Source organism: Danio aesculapii, chromosome 14 (genome assembly GCF_903798145.1).
Source record: "Danio aesculapii chromosome 14, fDanAes4.1, whole genome shotgun sequence".
Lineage (NCBI taxonomy): Eukaryota > Metazoa > Chordata > Actinopteri > Cypriniformes > Danionidae > Danio > Danio aesculapii.
This window is the reverse complement of record NC_079448.1, coordinates 20468411-20491610: the sequence shown is the minus strand read 5'-3', so window position 1 is coordinate 20491610 and position 23200 is coordinate 20468411. Positions and strand designations below refer to the sequence as shown.

At 36.3% G+C, this 23200-nt stretch overlaps 1 protein-coding gene across 1 annotated transcript in view; it reads left to right on the top strand.

Moving 5' to 3' along the window:
* Positions 1-311: 311 nt before the first annotated feature.
* rraga (Ras-related GTP binding A) overlaps positions 312-23200 on the top strand; it is an 84625-nt gene continuing 61736 nt past the window's right edge. The window contains 1 exon segment of the mRNA XM_056472092.1: positions 312-394. The gene's annotated coding sequence lies outside the window, so the exon portion shown is untranslated.

The following is a 23200-nucleotide window of genomic DNA, read 5'->3' as shown; positions in this document are numbered from 1 at the left end:
TTAAATATAATGTTTATTTTAATTTATTATTGTTTTATCCTAAAATGTTTATGATTGTTTGAACAGTTTAATTTATTGTTAATTTATGTTTTTTCCCCTTCAGTACTACTATGTTATTTGTTTTCTAATGTTATGTTTAATGTACAACAAATGATTTGGCAATACACAGCCTAACATTTGTCATGCCAACAATAAAGCATATATGAATTTGACAGAGAGAGCGTGAGAGCGCCTCTCTGTGGCGCCTCTACCTTCTTGTTCAGTAGATGGCAGTATGTAATTATGACTAGTTGACAACGCCAGAAAACAGAAAGAAGAAGATGCAGCAGCAGCAGTTTGTCACGTGCTCGTCATAAACAATTCGCGAGGCAAACGTCGATGGGATTTTAACCTGGTAAGTGATGATGTTTTACATTTACCATTTAAAGGGTGTTACTTTTTGGTTTTATTCCCCCGTCGTGTTTAACAAAAAACGATTGTTACCTAATTTACCGGAGTAAAACAAAATATGGCATGTGAGGTCTGAGAAAGTCATTAGGAGGAAGTGTCTTAAAATTTGCAGGAAGAAATGGATAGGGATTCGCAGTAGAAAACAGTATGTTGTATGCAATAACGTTAATCCCAGACGTTTATACAAAATATAGTCTAGTATTTCGTAAAAAAAAAAGAAAATAATAAAAAATACTAGGTATTAATTTAGTTCCGTTTTCATATAGAGAACTGAAATAGTACGAATAGAAGAGTGTGATTTTTAGTGTTGAATATCAGTTGGCACCATTAACTCTAAGTTAGATCATGTGCAAAAGGTCTCTGGCTTTATGGAATTCTGTGAAATATAGTTTTAGCCTCAGATGACATGCCAAGCGCCGCCCACGGATCTTTGGCTAAACGTCTGATGTATATGGCACACTTCTAAAAAACCCTCGCCATCTGATTAGTTTAAATATATAGGATTTCCACAAGTCGAGTGTGCAGCAATGTTTAGCAGCCTGTCAGGAAACAGGTCCGAGGTTAAAAAAAAGCTGTGATTGTTTATATTATATTGTTGATTACCGTTTTAAGTGCAGAAAACAGATTTAAAAATAAGTAGTATAGTTCATATGTTTATTAATGTTTTATCAAGATCCCATCCTATGTAGTACTAGTTATTTTTTAGTAATTTAATTTTTCTTTTGTGGTAATTTTATGCTTGTACCAATACATCAACTATACTAAACAAAAAAGCCTACCCAATACTGTAAGATTTTCACATCAGTTTACATAAAGTATCATGCAGTGTTTTGTTGCAGTTTATCAAAAAATGCATGTTTGCATTTATTACAGCATATCTTAAAATATCTGACAATCTATATATGTTATATTTATATTTATTATATGTGTATGTAAAATTTATTTAGTTAATGTTTACACAGTTAGGACTTTCCAATAAATCAAAAAGAAACAAACTGAAATTCATAACCTATAATCAACATAATTTTCACATGTCGGTTATTTATTTTTTAATACCTTTAATACTTCTCCTTTAAAAACGCATCATTGTGTTTAGACAAACTGAGTGCTTCAGTTTCCCTGACATCGCAGTGAGTGCATTGTTCACATTTAAAAATAAATAGATAAATAAGAAGAATGGAAGTCACTCATATGTCAGGTAAATTCTATTCATTGTTGTGGATTAACTTAGTATTTTGCGGGACGAGTGTAATTCAAAGTACAATGGCCCCATGCTCATTTCATTTTGTGCTTTCACCTTAGCAAATCGATTTGAACAAACGCAGACAATGTAATTAATATTTAGGAGTCTGACAGATTTTTTTTCAGATTTTGCTTGAACTTCAGTACAAAATTGTATAGTTGAAGCATCAGGAATCAAACAAAAAAATTTAAAGTTGAAAATAAATAAATTACATAAATCCAAATAATAACAATGTTCAGTAATTGTTTAGCATTTTTTCCTTATCGCAAACACAACAGTAATTATTGTGATATCCCGATTGCAACAGAGAAATACTGGGAAATGTCTCTAGACTGATGGCATTTCATGCCGTTCAGAATTAATTCAATTCAATTAATCTTTATTTTATACCGCTTTTACAATGTAGTTTGTGTCAAAGCAGCTTAACGTAGAAGATTATAGCCTTAAACTTAAAAAAGTGTGCAAAATAGCCTGTTTTGTCATCACTTTAGACATCACGCTACACAATCATTCAAATACTAGCTCTAAACTGGCGTTTGGGAATTAGCAAAGTTTTTTGCTGCTCTGACATCAGCTGCAGACGTGAAGGAATGGCGAAAGAAAGTAGTTCCTCATACAAAAGAATTTTGAGACTCTTTTAAAATTCTTTGAGAATTTTAAACTTTTGTTTGTGTTTTAGTCCCAAACTATGAAGGTAATTCAGTTGCAAAACTCGAGAGCTTGCAAATCTGAGTGTGAGAACATGTAATAATAATATTTGTATGTGTAGGCTGAAATGTACACTCATAGCTCTGATGTGAACAGCTGAATCTCTCGATTTGCACACACAGACAATAATCAACACACTTGTGTTTTGAATTCGAAGTTACAGATGCAATTGTAAAATGTTATTCACAAATACAAAATGGCAGACACAGATGTGCATGGCAAATTTGATTGCAGCTTCGCTGTACAACCACAAGTCAGTACTCACAACCTCTCAGATTCGTCAGTTCAACTACAAATTTCTCACGCAAATTTCAGACTTTTGCTACACATCTTGTGCGATCTCTGTAGCAGAACTCATTTGTACACTTGTAGATGCAGAGGCAGGGTGAGGCAGAGGTAAAACTGTTTTATTAGCCGATGCCTGACCAATGAACAATGCTGGCAGCATTGATTATTATTATGATTATTTTATTATTTAGGTTTTTTTTATACTAATTTCTGAAAATATTTTTGTTAAATATCATTAATTCTATGGAAATACACATACCAGCAAAAGAGCAGCAAAGTCAGTTTATTGGCTAGAGCCAGCCAATGAGATGGGATGTTTTTGTACGTCAGCACACAGGACAAAGGGCAGCTCGTGACGTTGGAGGCATCTAGCAATCAGTGGGTAAGTTATTGTTTTCAATAATTATCTATATGTTCAATGCTGTTAGCTAAGGACTGTGCTAGGTGGTTCTGTAGTTTTTATAAGAAACAGTTAAATATAACAGAGAGCTGCTTTCAGTGCGGCTTTTGATGGTGATAGGTTCAAAAGGTGCGAATTAAAAAGAATATGTATTAGATTTAACCCAGATGAAAAAAGTAAGCAGTTGTAATGGTATTTATAGTAAATAAAATTAAGTTTTTAAACCATACTATAGTAAATTGTATTATACTGTAAGTATTGTAGTATTTACAACTTTCTGTTAATGAATGCTAAAGTATTGCAGTATAAACTAGAACCTAAGGTTCGTTGATGAACTTTGATGTTGGCTTGAGAAAGCCCACCAGAGTGCATGCGCTGGGACTCAAAAGCAGTTAGCGGGAAGCACAGAAGTTAATAAGTGGTTGCTAGGCGGTTGTTAAGGCATTACTGGGCGGTTGCTAGGGTGTTCGAATAGCAAGTCACTATTGGGATATATAAACGCTGTAAATATATCTATATATTTAATAAAAGCCTATGATATCTAGTGATAAAATTGTTTTAGTTAAAGCATACATGCACATTTGGCTTGCCATACAGAATGGACTTGTAAACTTGGCTTGCTATATTCAACTTATTATTGTAAAAAGATCCCTTAATAAAGAGGAATATGGGGCGGCATGTGTCAAAAAGTTTGATGGATTGTAGCCACGCCCCTTTTAGGCAGGACTGCCGGTTTAAGTCCTGCGCCTTTTTACTATAAATTAAATAATTCCGGTAATTAGATTCTTATCAGTTTAATTAAATTAATAATTCTGGTAATTAAATTATAATTCCTGTAATTAAATTATAATTCCGGTAATTAGATTCTTATCAGTTTAATTAAATTATTATTAATTCCTGTAATTAGATTCTCAAACTAATTAAATTATAATTCCGGTAATTGTGATATTAAATTAAATTTAAATATTATAATATTATTAATTATATTTTAATCAAATGAAATAAAATATATCAACCGTTATTACAACCATATTTTAATTATTGTAATAAATTATAATATATTTTCAATATTGCAATAAACTGTATTATAATTATATACTATTATACACTATTATATTACATTTTATTTATTGCAGTAAGTTATATTATTATATTATTATAATTATACAATTTTTATATTATAAGAATTTTATAATATTTTTATTTTTATATTATATTATATACTAATATATTATATTATAATTACACTGTCTGACGTAGCTCTCCTGGGTTCTTGCCTGCGCTCTGGTGTGTGTGCGTGTGTGCGTGCGTGCGTGCGTGCGTGTGTCTCTGTTTTTTTTTTTTTTTTTTTTTTTATTAATATAATACGTTCAAGTACAAACCATTACGGCATATACAACAATCCACTACTTATAGTGTTAGTGTTGATATAAAAGTACATTACTAGGAACATAACAACAAAAAATAAATAAATAAATAAAAAACATAAATAAATACAATTAAATAAAAAGTAGGGGCGTGAGAGTCTTAATCAAGTAATAGAAATGAGTTCAAGGCATGTGAAAGTTTTCGGGCATTTTTGTTCCTCATGAAGTGTAAAGACCTTACGAGCATCTTCAGATCATTCCTCCATCCATTGAAATTGGGTTTCACCTTTACAAATTTACATCTATGAATGAAGTGTTTAGCTAGAATAATTAGATTATTTACCAAAAAGTCTAGATCTTTGTCCTTCAAAAATATACCAACTTTGATTGAGACCACAGTTAAGGAGTGTATTTGTATCTGTTTGGCATGCAGCCAGTTTTGAAATTCTTTCCAAAAATGTTTTATAACTTCACAGTGAAAAAACATATGTTCTACACTTTCAATATCTTTCTCACAAAAACTGCATGAATTGTTTCCCCAGTTAAATTTTTCAAATAAAAAATTATTAGATGGTTATATGTCATTTAATTTTAAATACTACTTCTTTAGCCTTAGGAAGAACCGGATACGATAAGTAACAATTCCTTATTCTTCTTGCTTCTTCTTCATTGAAATCTAGTAGAACATATTTTCTCCTTAATTGACATGGAAAATATTGTTTTGACAATACATTTCTAACAAACTTATTTGTAAACTGTTTGCTATTAACATTAACACCGTCAATACAGAGTGATCTCATTTCTGGTATAGTATCTGAATACAATATAAATTGTTGAACCATTGTTTGTAGGGATATTGGAATGGCCTTGATTACTTTATTATATTCTCTAAATGAGCATGGAAGATTAAATTTAGCACATAAATCACTATAATGTAAAAATTTACCACAATTATCCATCAAATGTGATACGGCCCAAATTCCTTTTTCCATCCAAGATCCTACAAACAAAGATTTTCGGTTACAAAGAATATATTTATTGTTCCACAGGGGTGTATTGTGTGGAGTAAAATTATGTTTAAATAATAGATACCAGTGTCGCAAAACTTGTTGGTGAAAATCTGATAATTTCACAGGTAATTTGCATAAATCATAATCACAGCACAGGAGAAAATTAATACCACCCATTTTCCTGAAAACTGCATTAGGAATGGTGTACCAAAATGCATTATTCTGACTAAGAAAGGAATTTAACCATTTTAACTTAAGAACCCCATTCATCACAGAGAAATCTATAGCATTCAGACCACCCTCCTCAATATCCTTTGTTATGTCTGATTTCCTGATATAATGGCATTTGTCTTTCCAAATAAAGTTGAAGTTTATTTTATTCAATAAATTAATACTATTCTCCGAGATGTTTAAAGAGCTGGGTAGATAGCTCTGGATATGCTCTCCATCTTCGTTAATAAAATTCTACCAAATATGGTTATGTCCCTTTGCAACCATAAATTCAGTATCCTTTTGCATTTGTCAAAACTTGCTAAAAAGTTTTCTTTTTCTCGTCTCTCCTTGTTTTCTGTAACTGTAATGCCTAAATATTTAACTTCTGTTTTAACATTAATATTACTGATCAATCTAGCTGGTTGTTCATGCAATGCAAGAATTTCACATTTATTAGTATTTAACTTTACACCAGACGCATTAGAAAACCGCTTGATTATGTCTAATGCTAAACTGATTTGGTTTTAATTCTTTAAGAACAATGTTGTATCATCTGCAAATTGTGTTATTATAATGCGTTTATCAGCAATATTAAAACCTTCCAAATTACTATTCTTCACTATGATGGACAGTAATTCTGCAACCATTAAAAAGAGTAGGTGGGAGCTGTTACAGCCTTGTCTGATGCCCCTATTAACAGAAAATCTTGAGGAAGTACCATATTCTAAGGATACACTACTATTTATATCCTTATAAAGTATGCTAATTAAATTGGTAAATTTTTTTCCAAAACCAAAGTGACTTAAAGTTTCTAAAATAAAAGGATGTTCTACTGAGTCGAAGGCTTTATAAAAGTCTAAGAAAACAATGAAACCTTCCTCGAGTAACACTTTACTATAATCAATCAAATCTAAAACCAGTCTTATGTTATTGTGAATGGAACGACCACCAAGGAAGCCAGATTGAGTTTCACTTATAATCTGTGGCAGGCCTTTTTTCATCCTAGCTGCTATAATTCCAGAGAATAATTTGTAGTCTGTATTAAGAAGTGTAATGGGTCTTAAATTATCAAGTAATCTTTTATCTTTGTCCTGTTTAGGAATCAATATTATTAGGCCCTGCTTCGTACTTGATAGTAATTCTTTTTTCTCTATACATTCTTGGATTGCTTTAAATAACAAATGTCTAACATTGATCCAAAAAGCTTGGTAAAATTCAGCCGTGAGCCCATCCGATCCAGGGGATTTATTTAAAGATAACTTTAGACATACCTCATCCAGTTCTTCTATTCTTAAATCAGCCTCACAAAGCTCTTTAAATGGATCATCAATTTTGGGTATAAAATCTTTAATTGTATCTAAAAATCTGGAAGAATCAGAATGAGAGTATTTAGAGGAGTAGAGGTTTTTATAGAAAGTAAAAACCTCATTTGCAATAATTCTACCATCTTTACATTCAACTCCATTTATAAGTAGATTTGAAACAGCCTTTTTTCCTGTCTTCTTTTTTCTAACCTACTGAAATATGAGGTATTCTTTTCTCCTTCTTCTATCCACTTTGCTCGCGATCTCACAAAGGCACCTTGAGCTTTTGTACAATACATATCATCTAATTTGTTTTGCAATGTCAAAAGTGTACCTTTTTTATCATTTGTTAATTCTATCTTTTCACAATATCTATTTATTTCCTGAAAAAGTTTGATTTCTTTCTCTTTTTTTAACCAGAGTTAACTCCTTACAGAACTTAATGGAATATTCTCTAACTTTATGTTTAACAAATTCCCATTTATTACTATATGTATCTATTGACTCATCCTTATCTATTTCTGCTATAATCTCTTTAATTTTTAAACAAAAATCACTATTCTGTAACAGACTGGAGTTAAACTTCCAATAACCTTTATTTTTCCTTTTATGCTCAGTCAAATTTAATTTGATTTCTATTATACAATGATCTGTTAATGGGGCTTTAGAAATTGAAATGTTCGAAACTGAATTTGCATGTGCATCAGCAACCAGCCAGTAATCAATTCTAGATTTGCAAGCATTATTAGGTTTATGCCATGAATACTGCTTTACTCCTAGATTTATACTTCTCCATACATCAACTAAAAAAATTGCTATTAATAAATTCTCCAATTGTGTGATTAAAATGTAAACTGACAAATTTAGTGGGCCATCTATCTTCCCATTCATCAGGTGTCAAATTCCAGTCGCCTCCCATTAGGATAAAATCAGTTGGGTACATCATTTTGAGCTCTGATATAGTGCTTGTAATATCTTCAAACATTTGTTTATTTTTGGTGTTGGAGTTATGTCCATACACATTTGTTAAGATTAAAAAAATCACTATCCACTTTTAAAACGACTATCAACCAATGGCCTTGGTCATCTGTCCTGTGTGTAATAATATCACCTGGAAATCTATTTAAACAAATAGCAACACCAGCAGACTTATTGGTCCCATGGCTAAATAATATTCGATCACCCCATTGATTTACCCAAAATTTAGCATCCACTTCAGAGGAATGAGTTTCTTGTAATAAGAAACATTGTGCTTTTCGCCCTTTACAAAATAAAAATAATGCCTTTCTTTTAACCAAATCCTTAAGACCCCTCACATTTAACGAAGCCAATAAAATAGAACAATTGAACATTTCTGAAAAAAGTATAAATGGTGTATATACAACCAACCAAAAAAATAATTAAATACTATAAAGTGCTCAGTTCAAGCTTACTTGCTCTAGTTTTTTAGTAACAAAAATAGTCCCGTGTCTTCTTAAAACACTCATTTAACTTAACAATCAAACTTTTTTAAAATTTTAACCAATTCGCCGACCCTCTATGTATCCATGCGGTCCGCGATAGTACGCTCGTTTTCCCTCACGGCGGGCTTGTTCGATCTGTGGCCACAGCTGCTTTCTTGCCTCCCTGTCTTCTAGCGGTAACATCTCAGCGAGATGGATGCCTTTCTCCCTGCACACCTGGGAATCCTTGCAGCGCCGCCAGATCTCCTCCTTAACATGCCTCCGAATGAATAATACCACGGTATGCCTCTTCCTGTTGCCATCTATCCGACCAACTCTGTGAACGACATCAATTGCTTCTTCGATCTTTTGCTCATCCATGTCGGGGGCGATCATATGAAAAAGTTGAACGACGTCCGCTCTAATATTTTCATCCTTTTTTTTCTGTTAAGCCTTTTATTTTAAGACACCATCGCATCTTGTATCTTTCTTGCTCTCTGATTCGCTCTTTCAGTTCTTTGTTTTCAATACTTAAACGCTCGTTGCATTTCTCAATATCGCCAATTTTTCTCTTACAGTCTTTAACTTCGTTGGCGTTAAACTGTACCGCTTTGGCTAAGCTCGCGATCATGCAGCTGCTTTGTTTCGATTGCTCTTGTAACTCCGACAACTGCTCCTTGAAGTTCTTTTCCGTGCTTTGAATGGCTTCCAGTATGGTTAGATTTGAGATCTCATCATCCTTGGAAGCGGGTTTACACTTTTTCCCAGCTGGGATTTTACTCTGAGTTGTCGGTGTGGAGTCTTTCCTCTTATTAACTACGGTAACCTCTGTAGGATTGGGTCTTAAAACCCACAGCGGTTCGAACTGTAGTTCTGCCGAATGGGCAGTATTAATAGCTATAAATGTGGGAGAGCATTGATATAATGTGATTGTATTGTATTGCAATATGGAACAGTTAAGTGTTGATGTTAAATCAAAAGTAATTCACAAATACTTGAAAATTAGATGATTTAATGACAATAATTCTCTATGGTTACAACTGAATTAATTACAAAATAACTGTATAAAACAATCAAATATGAAATGGTAAAGTATATGATATAAATTGTACCCAGCTTAAATATAAAATTAAAGTTACCAGAGGTAGAAGGAGAGACACAGGGGGAGGGAGAGAGAGACAAAGAGCAGGCCCAGAAGTTAGCCTGATTGCAGTAGAGTCAAAGAAGATTTAGAGAAGGAGAGGAGCAGAGGAGGAAAGCAGACCAGGAAAGACAGGTCAGGAAAAGAAAAGAGACCGAGCAGCATTTTACCACCTATTTTGTATCTTTCTTGACCATGTGACTAAAGCCCAAATGCTGAGACATTCAAACTGACCAATCAACATGTGACCACATCGTAAAACCCCCAAAGTCCACATAACAGGCCCTGATCTTATCAGTATCTGCCTTTGGAGCCAGTATGGACCTTCTTGAGTGAAAAATACATGTTTTGTCATGTAAACAAACGCATATAATAATTTAGCCTCTTACAGTCCTCCCCTGGCACCGTTGTGACACTTAAAGAGGCAAAAGGGTGACATTAATGATGAAAATATGCTTTGCGATGTGTGCTGCTGTTATCTTCGGACTTCCTGTCCAGGCTGGTTGCAGGTATAAGGGTGGTCAGGCTTTGTTGTCCTTCAGCCCTGTGTGAGAGGTTTCAATCGAATGGTGTTGCACTGCTTATATGCAAACTGTCCTTCATATCCCCACAAGAATAGTTGCTGAGAAATTCAGGGAATCCCTGCTCTTCTCTTGAAGTAGATCAGAAGACGTGAACCTTTTCTCCAAGGATCCTGTATTTCAAAACAGCAAATGGCACAACAAACAGCAAAAGCAAGCACATGGCATTTGTCATTGATCAAAGGACTGACCGTTTGAGTTCTTCTCAAGCAAAATGTCCTTAAATTAATGTAATTAAAAATATGGTCAAGATCAAGACAAAATAAAAAGCAAACAACCTCTTTACACAATATCTGGAAATATAAAAATTAAATTGCTTTACAACAAAATCAACAGTAGCTGGTTAAGAGTATCAGCAAAATATTCAGTGTAACCAAATACAGTGAATTAAACGAATCAGTGTTCAAAGACAATCACAAATGCATTTAAATGGATTAAATACAAACTAAACACGAATAACTTTTGTTGTAGAGATGTCAATAATGTTACAAAAGCAACAATATTTCAGCATTTTGGATTTAGAATCCCAATTTACATTTTGATATAACTTTGTTGAAACAAATAATCAGTAACTGGTTAAATAATCAAAAGAAACCAAAATAACATCACAAGATGAAAAACCCATAGTTATGATAAAGTCTGATTGAAAAGACTTAAATAACATGTAAAATCTATATGAAGCAGTGTCAGACAAATGTGAATTTGACTATGTGTAAAGATTTGAAATGTTCTCTGTGTGGCAGTGTTCCAGCTGAGGCTATGTGTTTGTGTAAACATGCTCGCAACAAAGGGTGGAAGTTTTACGACAGTGTGTAAAATTTAGTCCTATTGTAATAGGGAGCCAGGATGGAATTTGAGCATGAGATGTAAATGTGATCTGGCTCAAAATACTTCCAAATCAATGTATTTTTAAGGAGCATGATAAAGTGCAATGTTCAAGGCTGAATCCTGAAAGAAAGCATTTTCATAGTTACTGCAGTTATTACACTGGAGCCACAAGGCAATTCTATACTCCTGTTTGTAGTTTAAACTGCAGCTATATTGAGGATAGCAGAGTTTACCACTTTTAGGAGATGAGACTCATCCAACATATAAACACAAGTACCTTAAAATTAATGAATTTTAGCATACAGTTAATTCCTTTTTTTTATACATGACATGCGGTTTAGAATGCATCTGTGGCTTCTAAAACCTCAGACCTGAGTGTTTTTACACCTACAGTAAGAAAATCATGTTTTAAGGAATTACTCAGTCTATGTGTACATGTAGTATCACACAATACCATTGTGTTCTATGGAAATGAAAATGTGTATAACACAAATATAACAAATTTGGAAATGCAAACAGGATCAGCAATTGGTAACTTTAATTGCTATTAGGCTGCTAACCCACCAGCAAAGGAAGTTAACAGTTGCAGGCCTTGAATTAACAATGCAGTTAGTTCACTAAGAGTGTTATTAGCAGATGAGTTTTTGTTACATAAAGAGCACTGATTTTTGCTCTTTAGTGATTTCCGTTTACTCAGAAAATATGGTGGAGGTCTTCCCTGCCCCGAAGTCCAACATTGTTCCTCTCTGTGGCCAAACTTATTACAGGTCATACAAAGCCTGTTTTGTTTGCCTGAGGGTTGATTGTTGTGATCATCTGAGGTTTGAGGGTTTTTAAGACTCTCTAATGCTTCTACACCATGCGTCTTTGCTGCGCTATGGTGTGGCATCACCTTAATTACTGAAACAGGCAAAAATTTTTGAGCTACAGCCTCTGAACAAATCATTTCAGATTTATTACTGGTAACTTCATCTGAGAAGTGAACATGCTTTTCAATCCCACCGCTGTTAAGCATTTTGGGAGACACAAACTTCTGTCCTTTTAGCATAGCTTTTTTATCTGCAATGGTTTCTTTTTGACTTTTGGATTTTTCAGCCAGGGCTAACTGTTCAGATAGTAAATTATTGAGCTGTAACTGGAGATCTAGAATTTTTGCCTCTGACTTTTCTGCCTCTGATTTGTGAACATTAAATTCTTCAAATATAGACTTTATAATTGAAGGTATTTTTGACATCACGTTACGCAGTCCTGAGTAACACATGCAATTTAGCGCTTTAATTATATCACCACGTTTTGATTTCTTTCCATTTTTGCCAATTACATTCCACCATGCAAACAATGTAGAGTCTGAGCCTGTTAACTCAAGTCCTTCTTTGCTAAGTTTGCACAATGTAGGTTCAACTTTTTTGGTCCATAAAGCAAACAATACATCACTTTCTTCAGAAATGAACCCTTCTTTCCTTGAGGAAGTAATCTGAAATTTACCAAATTTAACTATTGAAACGAATTACAGTCTTGTAAATTCTGTTTCATGCAATTTAAGCAAATGGAGGAACAATAAAAGCAGACTTACCCACTCTTGTGTTTAGAAGTCCAGTTTTAATCCATTCACCAGGTCAGCTGTGAAAAGTCCAGCTAAGACCGGCTAAAATAAATTTCAGAAAAACTCACTGCAAAGGATCCCGGGTTTCGGCACCATCTGTAGGATTGGGTCTTAAAACCCACAGCGGTTCGAACTGTAGTTCTGCCGAATGGGCAGTATTAATAGCTATAAATGTGGGAGAGCGTTGATATTATGTGATTGTATTGTATTGCAATATGGAACAGTTAAGTGTTGATGTTAAATCAAAAGTAATTCACAAATACTTGAAAATGAGATGATTTAATGACAATAATTCTCTATGGTTACAACTGAATTAATTACAAAATAACTGTATAAAACGATCAAATATGGAATGATAAAGTGTATGATATAAATTGTACCCAGCTTAAATGTAAAATTAAAGTTACCAGAGATAGAAGGAGAGACACAGGGGGAGGGAGAGAGAGACAAAGAGCAGGCCCAGAAGTTAGCCTGATTGCAGTAGAGTCAAAGAAGATTCAGAGAAGGAGAGGAGCAGAGGAGGAAAGCAGACCAGGAAAGACAGGTCAGGAAAAGAAAAGAGACAGAGCAGCGTTTTACCACCTATTTTGTATCTTTCTTGACCATGTGACTAAAGCCCAAATGCTGAGACATTCAAACTGACCAATCAACACATCGTAAAACCCCCAAAGTCCACATACCAGGCCCTGATCTTATCAGTATCTGCCTTTAGAGCCAGTATGGACCTTCTTGAGTCAAAAATACATGTTTTGTCATGTAAACAAACGCATATAATAATTTAGCCTCTTACACCTTGTAAGCTTGTTTACCTCCGTATTCATCGCAGCCTGTGTTTTTACGTTCTCCTTTTCTTTAATTCTCAGTCTTGTAGGTTTGATCATATCTCGCTATTACTTGATGAGTATTTTGAGTGTTCTTTTAGTAGTGCGTATCCGAAATTTGGGACAATTTAGCTCCCGTTAATAGCACGCTAACCGCTCAACACGCCATCTTGCCCGGAACTCGTGTGTCTCTGGTACGGGTGTTGGGCTGGGTCTGGCTGTGTGTCTGTCTTGGTAAATTGAAGACTGTTGAAGTCTGCTTGTGAAAGATAGAAGACATATCTGATGACTGTTATAACGCAATCGCTATGTCCGGCTGTGTGATAAGAGAACGTTGTGATAGCGCTTGCTTAATAAACGCAAACGTCCGCTTACATGGCTATCATTCAGTGTGGCTCTTTCCGGCTGTTTAGGCGTGTGTGTGTGTGTGTGTGTGTGTGTGTGTGTGTGTGTGTGTGTGTGTGTGTGAGAGAGTGATGATAAGTTAAACTTATCCTTTAGACAACATCCCGTCAACTGTTTGTGAAAGATATATATCAGATATGGAACATATATCTGATTGCATGAGGCGGGTGTCTCCTACTAAATACTATATGTTGTTAGAGGATTAGAAAGTGTGCTGATATTGCATATCTATATATTCACATGCAGCCAACTATGTGCGCGAGTGTGTGTGTGTGTGTGTGTGTGTGTGTGTGTGTGTGTGTGTGTGTGTGCGTGTGTGTTGGTTTTGCTATACTTGTGAGGACCAACTATTGAGAAACAACCAATGTTGTGAGGACATTTTTCTTTGTGAGGACATTTTAGGTGGTCCTCACAAATAAAATGCTTTAATGGCCTCCAAAGGGCCTATACTTGATGCTGTGCAAATTTCAGCAAAAGTCCTCACAGCAATAGTAAAACTGAAATTTGGTGTTTAGCCTTGTGTCCGCGAGCTCCCCCATCGGTCACACACGTGTACTGCAATCTTAAATCTCGGGAGGAGGAGCATGAGTGAGAGCGGATTTTTCCTATTGGACGACAGCTCCCTCACTGGGGAATTTTTGTGATTGGCCATTTCAGTCCCATTGCTACACTATGGAGGGGGAAGAGGAGAGGAATGCCTGAAAACACGATTAACCTAAACTATATGAGACCGGTTGGCAAACTGAAATGTCATGTTTGTAATACTACCTCACGAAAATTAACCAACTGAAGTCAATTAGCCAATAAACACGTTACTACACGTTTACTACATTAAAACCTTGGTTAATTTACTGCTGGATTTAATGTAATTACATATGACATTATACATCATTAAAATGTTCATCAAGATTCCATAATAACACCCTTATAATGTTAAAGTGAATGTAATTCCTATCTGGAGCCTTTGAAAAGCCTTTAGTTTCATACGAGCATCAGCCGCATTAGTGAAAGCACTCCTATATGATCGCCATGACATCGCGTGACAAAACTGCACCTCTCGACACTCAATGAACAATAATGAAATGTTTAGTGTCTTACCTTGTCTGATGTTATAACTCTAGAAGCTGACTGTGCTGTTTCGTCGCTTTAGTTTCCAGTAAAGTCAAAGATAAACTCTGTAAATTCTCTTTCCAAAGCCGTGTCCTGTTTATGAACAAAGGTTCGTTTAAAATGACTCTAGCGAATCAACGTCAATGATTCTAGCGAGTGAATCAGTGAATCAATTAAGCGTTCGTAAAGACGTCCGTTCATTCTAGAAAGCATCGGTTGTTCAAACAAATCAATTCAACTCAACTAATGATTCTGTGATGAAATTGACTCGATTTACTTCACTCGCCGTTTAGTTTCGATATTTTAATGTATAATTTCATGTTTCATCTATATAAATTTATATTAATCGTTAATTAAATAAGATCTTAATTAACATTAATCTCAACATGAATCTATGAATGTCATTGCACTCATTCTACCTGAGCCTCACTGAACGTCTGAAAATACATAATATCTACAACTTATCAAATGTTTTTCATCCTAACCCATCAGTCACCAGCAGCCTTAGTACATCACCATATTTTACAGTTGAATTTACATATTAACAGATGATATTTACACTTGTGCAAATGCCTAATGCTGTAGAGGTGTTATAAATGTTGAAATAAAATACATTAAAGTACATATAATAAACAAACAATAATATAGGCACTATAGGAGTAGTGAAAGTAGAATACTGCTTTTAAGGAGCATTTGTTTCAGAGAGAGGCTTGGGGGAAGGAGCTGCTTCTGTGTGAGCTGCTCTGAAGCACTGGACATTCCTAGTGTTTACTCAAAAAAGACTGTCTATACTGTTACAGGTTAACATAACCAAAAGTAGATAGATTTATAGAGCACATGCACACCATTAGTGCTGAACAGCCGTTCACTAGAGATGTGGTGTGGAGGAAAGATGTACAAAACTGCAGGGTGAGAGTGAAGTGTGCCCAGTGAGAGAAATGAAAAGAGTAAAAAGAGTAATGCAAGGTAAACTAAAGCATTCAAACACTCTTCCAGTCAGGCGTGATGTCAGCTCTGTGTCAACCTTATTTAAAAACAACCAAGATTGATCAAAGTATTTCACAAAGTACAACACTAAAGCCGTAATATAATACATAATAAATCACAATTATATATATATATATATATTATAAAACACTGGTAGAGTTGTCGTGTCCTCAGCTAAGGTTGCCAGCCGCCCTGTATTAGCCGGGACATCCCATATGTTGAGCTTGCCTGGTTTGTCCTGTATGTGATTTCCCATGTCTTGTTTATTGGTTGCTCCACAGATTGAAGCAGCAGTGGTGTTGAGAAGGCTTTACTGATTTAGCTTTTAGTTTTAAATGTTTTATATAATGTACAGTACAGAATGAATCCTTTAAACAGTAAATGTAAATATGATGCAATGATGGAATGCATATGCTAATTTGCATGGCTGCACTAGTCAAATTATGTCACATATTTCATAGCAACAAAGTTGGCAACCCTGTCCTCAACTTGACAGAAAAAGAGACGATTTAGAGTCCTTGAGAGTTCAGGCAATTCTAAAATGAATGACGAGCTGCTTTACAAGTGATGGTCAGCTACAGCAAAGGCCTAACCACCTCTGGTGATGAGCCTTAGTTTAGGCTGCTAGTTCTGTTGAAGCAGACTGGCTGTGATATACCGTGTACACACTGATCCAGCACAACATTATGACCACAGACAGGTGAAGTGAATAACACTGATCATCTCTTCCTCAAGGCACCTTTTAGCAGGTGGCATATATTAGGCAGCAAGAGAACATTTTGTCTTTAAAGTTGATACGTTAGAAAGGAAAATGGACTTGTGTAAGGATTTGAGTGAGTTTAATAAGGGCCATAGTGTAATGGCAAGATGACTGGGTCAGTGCATCTCCAAAACTACAGCTCTTGTGAGGTGTTTCTGCAGTGGTCAGTTCATTCATCTAGTGAAATCTGTTCAAGGAGGGAACAGTTGTGAAGCGCAACTTATCACAGGCAGCCAAGGCTCACTGATGCTCATGGGAGTAAACGCTGGCCCACGCCGTCTGACCCACACATGACTGCTGAAGAAGTTAATGTGGTTCTGATAGAAAGGCCACTGAATATACAGGACATTCCACCGAATGGGTAACATTTATGTCCCCAGAATATTAAATATATAAAAATGCATTAAAATTAACTCAAAAATGCATTTTAGTAACAATCAAAGAGTCTTCAAATTTAACAAACTGCAAAATTTAGAAAAAATAATTAAAATCATTATTAAAAACTATGTAGAACACTAAAAGAGCAGCTGCTGCAGGTCACCACTCCCTGCTTCTAACATTTGCTAAAATATATTGTTTAAAATCCTTCCAAATTAGTTTTTTTTTGCATTTACATGCAGTTTTATATCCAATCAATGATTTCCTATTTAAAATAAATAATAAATCTGAACATTTTTGATAAAATACACATTTTAGCCGTGTCGCCAGGTTTTCACTCATTACTGTTACCCTAACACATTTACCCCTTTGATTAACTTGGGACATTCCATAAGGCATATTTTCAACAGGAAGTTGCATCATCCAGATCTTTTAAAGGCCATGGGAGAACAAAGGGGAAAGTCTTCTCATTTTATTAATTCATTTTAAAAATACATATCTTTGATAAACCGCTAAAACTTGCTCCATATCCTCATGCTATTAGCATGTGTGCCATGTGGCTATTTAGCATGAATTTGATAATTTTATGCTGAAAACTCACCCTCAGACCCTCAGTCCCGTTACTCATATACTGTAAGCCATAACAGGACTGAGTAATAGTAACAGGAGTGAGATGCGTTCTCTGTTTCATAAATAATAATGCAAAACATTGTTAATGTAAGATGATTTACTTGAATCTTTTAGGTTTCAGTTACAATTACTTATATTGTAAATGTACACTCACTGGCCACTTTATTAGGTACACCTGTCCAGCTGCTCATTAATGCAAATTTCTAATCAGCCAATCACATGGCAGCAGCTCACTGCATGTAGGCATGTAGACATGGTCAAGACGATCTGCTGCAGGTCAAAGCGAGCATCAGAATGGGGAAGAAAGGGGATTTAAGTGACTCTGAACGTGGCATGGTTGTTGGTGCCAGACGGGCTGCTCTGAGTATTTCAGAAACTGCTGATCTACTGGGATTTTCACGCACAACCATCTCTAGGGTTTACAGAGAATGCTCCGACAAAGAGGAAATATCCAGTGAGCGGCAGTTCTGTGAGCGCAAATGCCTTGTTGATGCCAGAGGTCAGAGGAGAATGGCCAGACTGGTTCCAGCTGATAGAAAGGCAACAGTAACTCAAATAAGCACTCGTTACAAGCGAGGTCTGCAGAAGAGCATCTCTGAACACACAACACGTCCAGCCTTGAGGCGGATGGGCTACAGCAGCAGAAGACCACACCGGGTGCCGCTCCTGTCAGCTAAGAACAGGAAACTGAGGCTACAATTCACACAGGCTCACCAAAACTGGACAATAGAAGATTGGAGAAACGTTGCCTGGTCTGATGAGTCTCCATTTCTGCTGACACATTCGGATGGTCGGCTCAGAATTTGGCCTCAACAACATGAAAGCATGGATCCATCCTGCCTTGTATCAGCGGTTCAGGCTGGTGGTGGTGGTGTAATGGTGTGGGGGAGATTTTCTTGGCACACTTTGGGTCCATTAGTACCAATTGAGCATGGTGTTGACGCCACAGCCTACCTGAGTATTGTTGCTGACCATGTCCATCCCTCTATGACCACAGTGTCTCCATCTTCTGATGGCTACTTCCAGCAGGATAACGCACCATGTCATAAAGCACCAATCATCTCAGACTGGTTTCTTGAACATGACAATGAGTTCACTGTACTCAAATGGCCTCCACAGTCACCAGAGCTCAATCCAATAGAGCAGCTTTGGGATGTGGTGGAACAGGAGATTGGCGTCATGGATGTGCAGCGACAAATCTGCAGCAGCTGTGTGATGCTATCATGTTAATATGGAGCAAAATCTCTGAGGAATATTTCCAGTAGCTTGTTGAATCTCTGACACGAAGAATTAAGGCAGTTCTGAAAGGCAAAAAAGGGGTCCAACCTGGTACTAGTGAGGTGTACCTAATAAAGTGGCCGGTGAGTGTATCACATGTATCATATGTATGTATTATATACTTGCAGAGTGCCAATCCACCTATAAGTGCTGCAGAAAAGCAACGACTTTATTGTAAACATGATGCAGACCCAGAGAAGAGACAGAAATATTTAGAGAAGGAATCTGAATAAGGGTGTCACGGTGGTGCAGTGGGTAGAATGATCGCCTCACAGCAAGAAGGCCACTGGTTTAAGCCCCGGCTGGATCAGTTGGCATTTCTGTGTGGAGTTTGCATGTTCTTCCCGTGTTGGCGTGGGTTTCCTCTGGGTGCTCCGGTTTCCTCCACAGTTCAAAGACACACAGTACAGGTGAATTGAATAAGCTAAATCGGCAGTAGTGTATGAGTGTGAATGAGTGTGTATGGATGTTTCCTAGTGCTGGGTTGCGGCTGGAAGTACATCCGCTGCATAAAACATATGCTGGATAAGTTGGCGGTTCATTCCTCTGTGGCGACCCCTGATTAATAAAGGGACTAAGCCGAGAAGAAAATGAACGAATGAATGAGTCGGAGAGATACAGGAAGGACCTAGAGTCAGGCAGGAAGAAACTGATCAATGACCTAAGAGAGAAAAGTGCAGACGCCACAAAAAGTGGAGAGAGATGTACCATAACATCAAAGACAAAAGAAGCCCTCAAACATCCCTCAATACAACCCAGTTATCACCAGAGCAAGCTGAACATCCACAGTGTCTGGATATTCATTCCTGTTACTGCATGTTCATTCCTGTTATTAAATATATATATTTTTTTAAATTAGGTTAAGTGACTTTTTTGTCTTTGTTATGTTCATAATTTATCCAATAGTTTATACAATATATCCAATGTATTCTATCTACTTTATACACCTTAACTTTATTTAGTAATTTAAGTGCATTTATATTTAATTTAATTTACAAATAACGTAAAACAGTGATATAAAACTGAATGTGGTCATAATGTTATGCTTTAGCTGTGTATGTACATTACTATATGTGTGTGGATGTGTAACACCTATAACGTGCTTAATTAAAAAGATATTAAAACCACTTTATCAGTTAAATGTTTACCCCTTTTAGTAAATACATGCCTATATCTTATTCCATATCATCCAATGTATTATATCTACTGTGTACACCTTAATTTATTTTGTAACTTAACTGCATTTATGCAATGATAAATTATTTATTTACAAATAAATAAATAATTGTCATAAAATATAAAATCTAAAACAATATCAACTCAATTAATAAATTAATGAACATATAGCCGAGTGAAATGAAGTGCAAAAGTCGTGATATTGCTGAACCGGAGTAGAAGTCTTAGATTGGTGATACTGCTGCATGAACTTTTGAACTTGAGGCTGCGCTGGGGGAGGGGAGCTTGAGTTTCGAGTGGGGGAGGGGAGCCTGAGAGCGGGACAGATTCAGAACCGATCATTAACACAGATCAGAATTATGGCACGTGAACGCATGTCACGGAGGCTGCTAAAGCACATCACGAGACATGTGCTCGAAGACAGACGAAGCCAAGGAGGGAAACAGCGGAAAAGAGATCCAGCACTGTTACAGGTGAGGCTTAATTCATTTTAATTAACTTTAAACAAGGCTGAGGTGTTTTATAGTCTGGTCTAGCCTTCCCGATCGTCATTTAGCTAACGTTAGCATTAGCTTAGTTAACATTAGTTGGTCCTTACATGTGCTTCAACTAATACTGAAATTTGGTAACAATTTTGATGACAAATTAATTATTCGAGTCATTTTTGCAGCATAAAAGTGACCCTGGCTGTGAAAACTCTGCAAAAGTATTTGTTTGTGATTTTCTATGAAACTGCAACATGGATATATTTTCTATTAATGGTATGATAATTGTGGTGAAATTAATAAGTGCAATGAAACTTCAAAGTTATCAAGTTGATGCCTTATTCTGTTTTTAAATTTATTTAGGCTAAATTGTAGGAGCAATTAGCAAAAATATCCTGAATGGAACAAATTCATATTTGCCATAAAGTCATTTATTATTATACTAGCAATATTTAATGCATTCATGTGGCATAGAGGTAAAGTTGGTTTTATTTTCGCACATTCGTTCATTTAGAAGTCTCTTTATTGTTTACCATGTTACTTTGAATATTCAATCAGAATTAGCATGCAAGTATGATTTCTAAACAACATTAACACTGTTAATTTGACTGTGAACAATGTTGTACTTTGATAGTCATTTGCTGCTAATATGATTTTGTTATTTAGAGTTTGCAAATAATACTTTAATGAAATAATATTATTAAGGGGAAAGTCCGAATGTGCGAATATAAAACCAAATTTACCTCTATTCATGTGGCCACTATTTAAAATAAATGAATAAATTATACCACTGTGGTAATTTAATAATAATGTGTGGTGATCTTGCTGAAAGGTAATTGTTTTGTTTTACAGATAATGGGACAAAGAAAACCTTCTGGAAAGAAGCAGGTACAAATTGTTGTAGTTTCATATACCACTGATTTTCTCATGTTAATTAAACATATTAAAACCTAATAAGCCTGGTGCTTAATAAATATTAATGTAATCACTTTTACACTTCACAGTAAATGTAAATGCTGAATTAAGACTGTTCTTTTGCTTATTATTTTATTTAAATTGTCAGACAGCTAAAACATTTCACAAAATGTGTTAAATCAGCTGCACAAAGGGATTGGTGTGGTAAAAATCTTATAAAATTGATAAATATGAAGATTTTTACATTTATCATTATAATTATCGATATCGACCGATATGAAAAAAATTATCGTTATAATTTTTTTGCCATATCGCCCAGCTCTAATATGATTGTTATTGAGTGTCTAACACTATATATTCACACAGATATCAGAGAAAGTTCAAGACAGAAAGAGACTAAGAGAGTATCACCACCCTGGCCAGGCTGAGAGAGATGATCATGATGAGCAGGTGAGTGTTAGCAGAGTGTTAATGATAGTGTCAGTGACCGCTCCTACAGGAGACACACACTTTATTATGATGCACCACTGCTAGCGCAGTGACCACTCCTTCGGCAGATGCACACCTTATTACGCACCACTGTTAGCGCAGTGACCACTCCTACAGGAGACGCACACCTTAATATTACGCACCACTGTTAGCGCAGTGACCACTCCTTCGGCAGATGCACACCTTATTACGCACCACTGTTAGCGCAGTGACCACTCCTACAGGAGACGCACACCTTAATATTATGCACCACTGTTAGCGCAGTGACCACTCCTTCGGCTGATGCACACCTTATTACGCACCACTGTTAGCGCAGTGACCACTCCTACAGGAGACGCACACCTTAATATTATGCACCACTGTTAGCGCAGTGACCACTCCTTCGGCTGATGCACACCTTATTACGCACCACTGTTAGCGCAGTGACCACTCCTACAGGAGACGCACACCTTAATATTATGCACCACTGTTAGCGCAGTGACCACTCCTATAGGAGACGCACACCTTAATATTATGCACCACTGCTAGCGCAGTGACCACTCCTTCGGCTGATGCACACCTTATTACGCACCACTGTTAGCGCAGTGACCACTCCTTTGGCAGATGCACACCTTATTACGCACCACTGCTAGCGCAGTGACTGCTCCTACAGGAGACGCACACCTTAATATTACGCACCACTGTAAGCGCAGTGACCACTCCTTCGGCAGATGCACACCTTATTACGCACCACTGTTAGCGCAGTGACCACTCCTACAGGAGACGCACACCTTAATATTACGCACCACTGTTGCGCAGTGACCACTCCTCGGCTGATGCACACCTTATTACGCACCACTGTTAGGCGCAAGTGACCACTTCCTACAGGAGACGCACACCTTAATATTACGCACCACTGTTAGCGCAGTGACGCACTCCTTCGGCAGATGCACACCTTATTACGCACCACTGTTAGCGCAGTGACCACTCCTACAGGAGACGCACACCTTAATATTATCACCATTTAGCCAGTGAAAACGCACCACTGTTAGCGCAGTGGACCACTCCTTCGGCTGATGCACACCTTATTACGCACCCACTGTTAGCGCAAGTGAACCACTCCTTCGGCATGATGCACACCTTATTACGCACCACTGCTAAGCGCAGTGACCACTCCTTCGGCAGATGCACACCTTATTACGCACCACT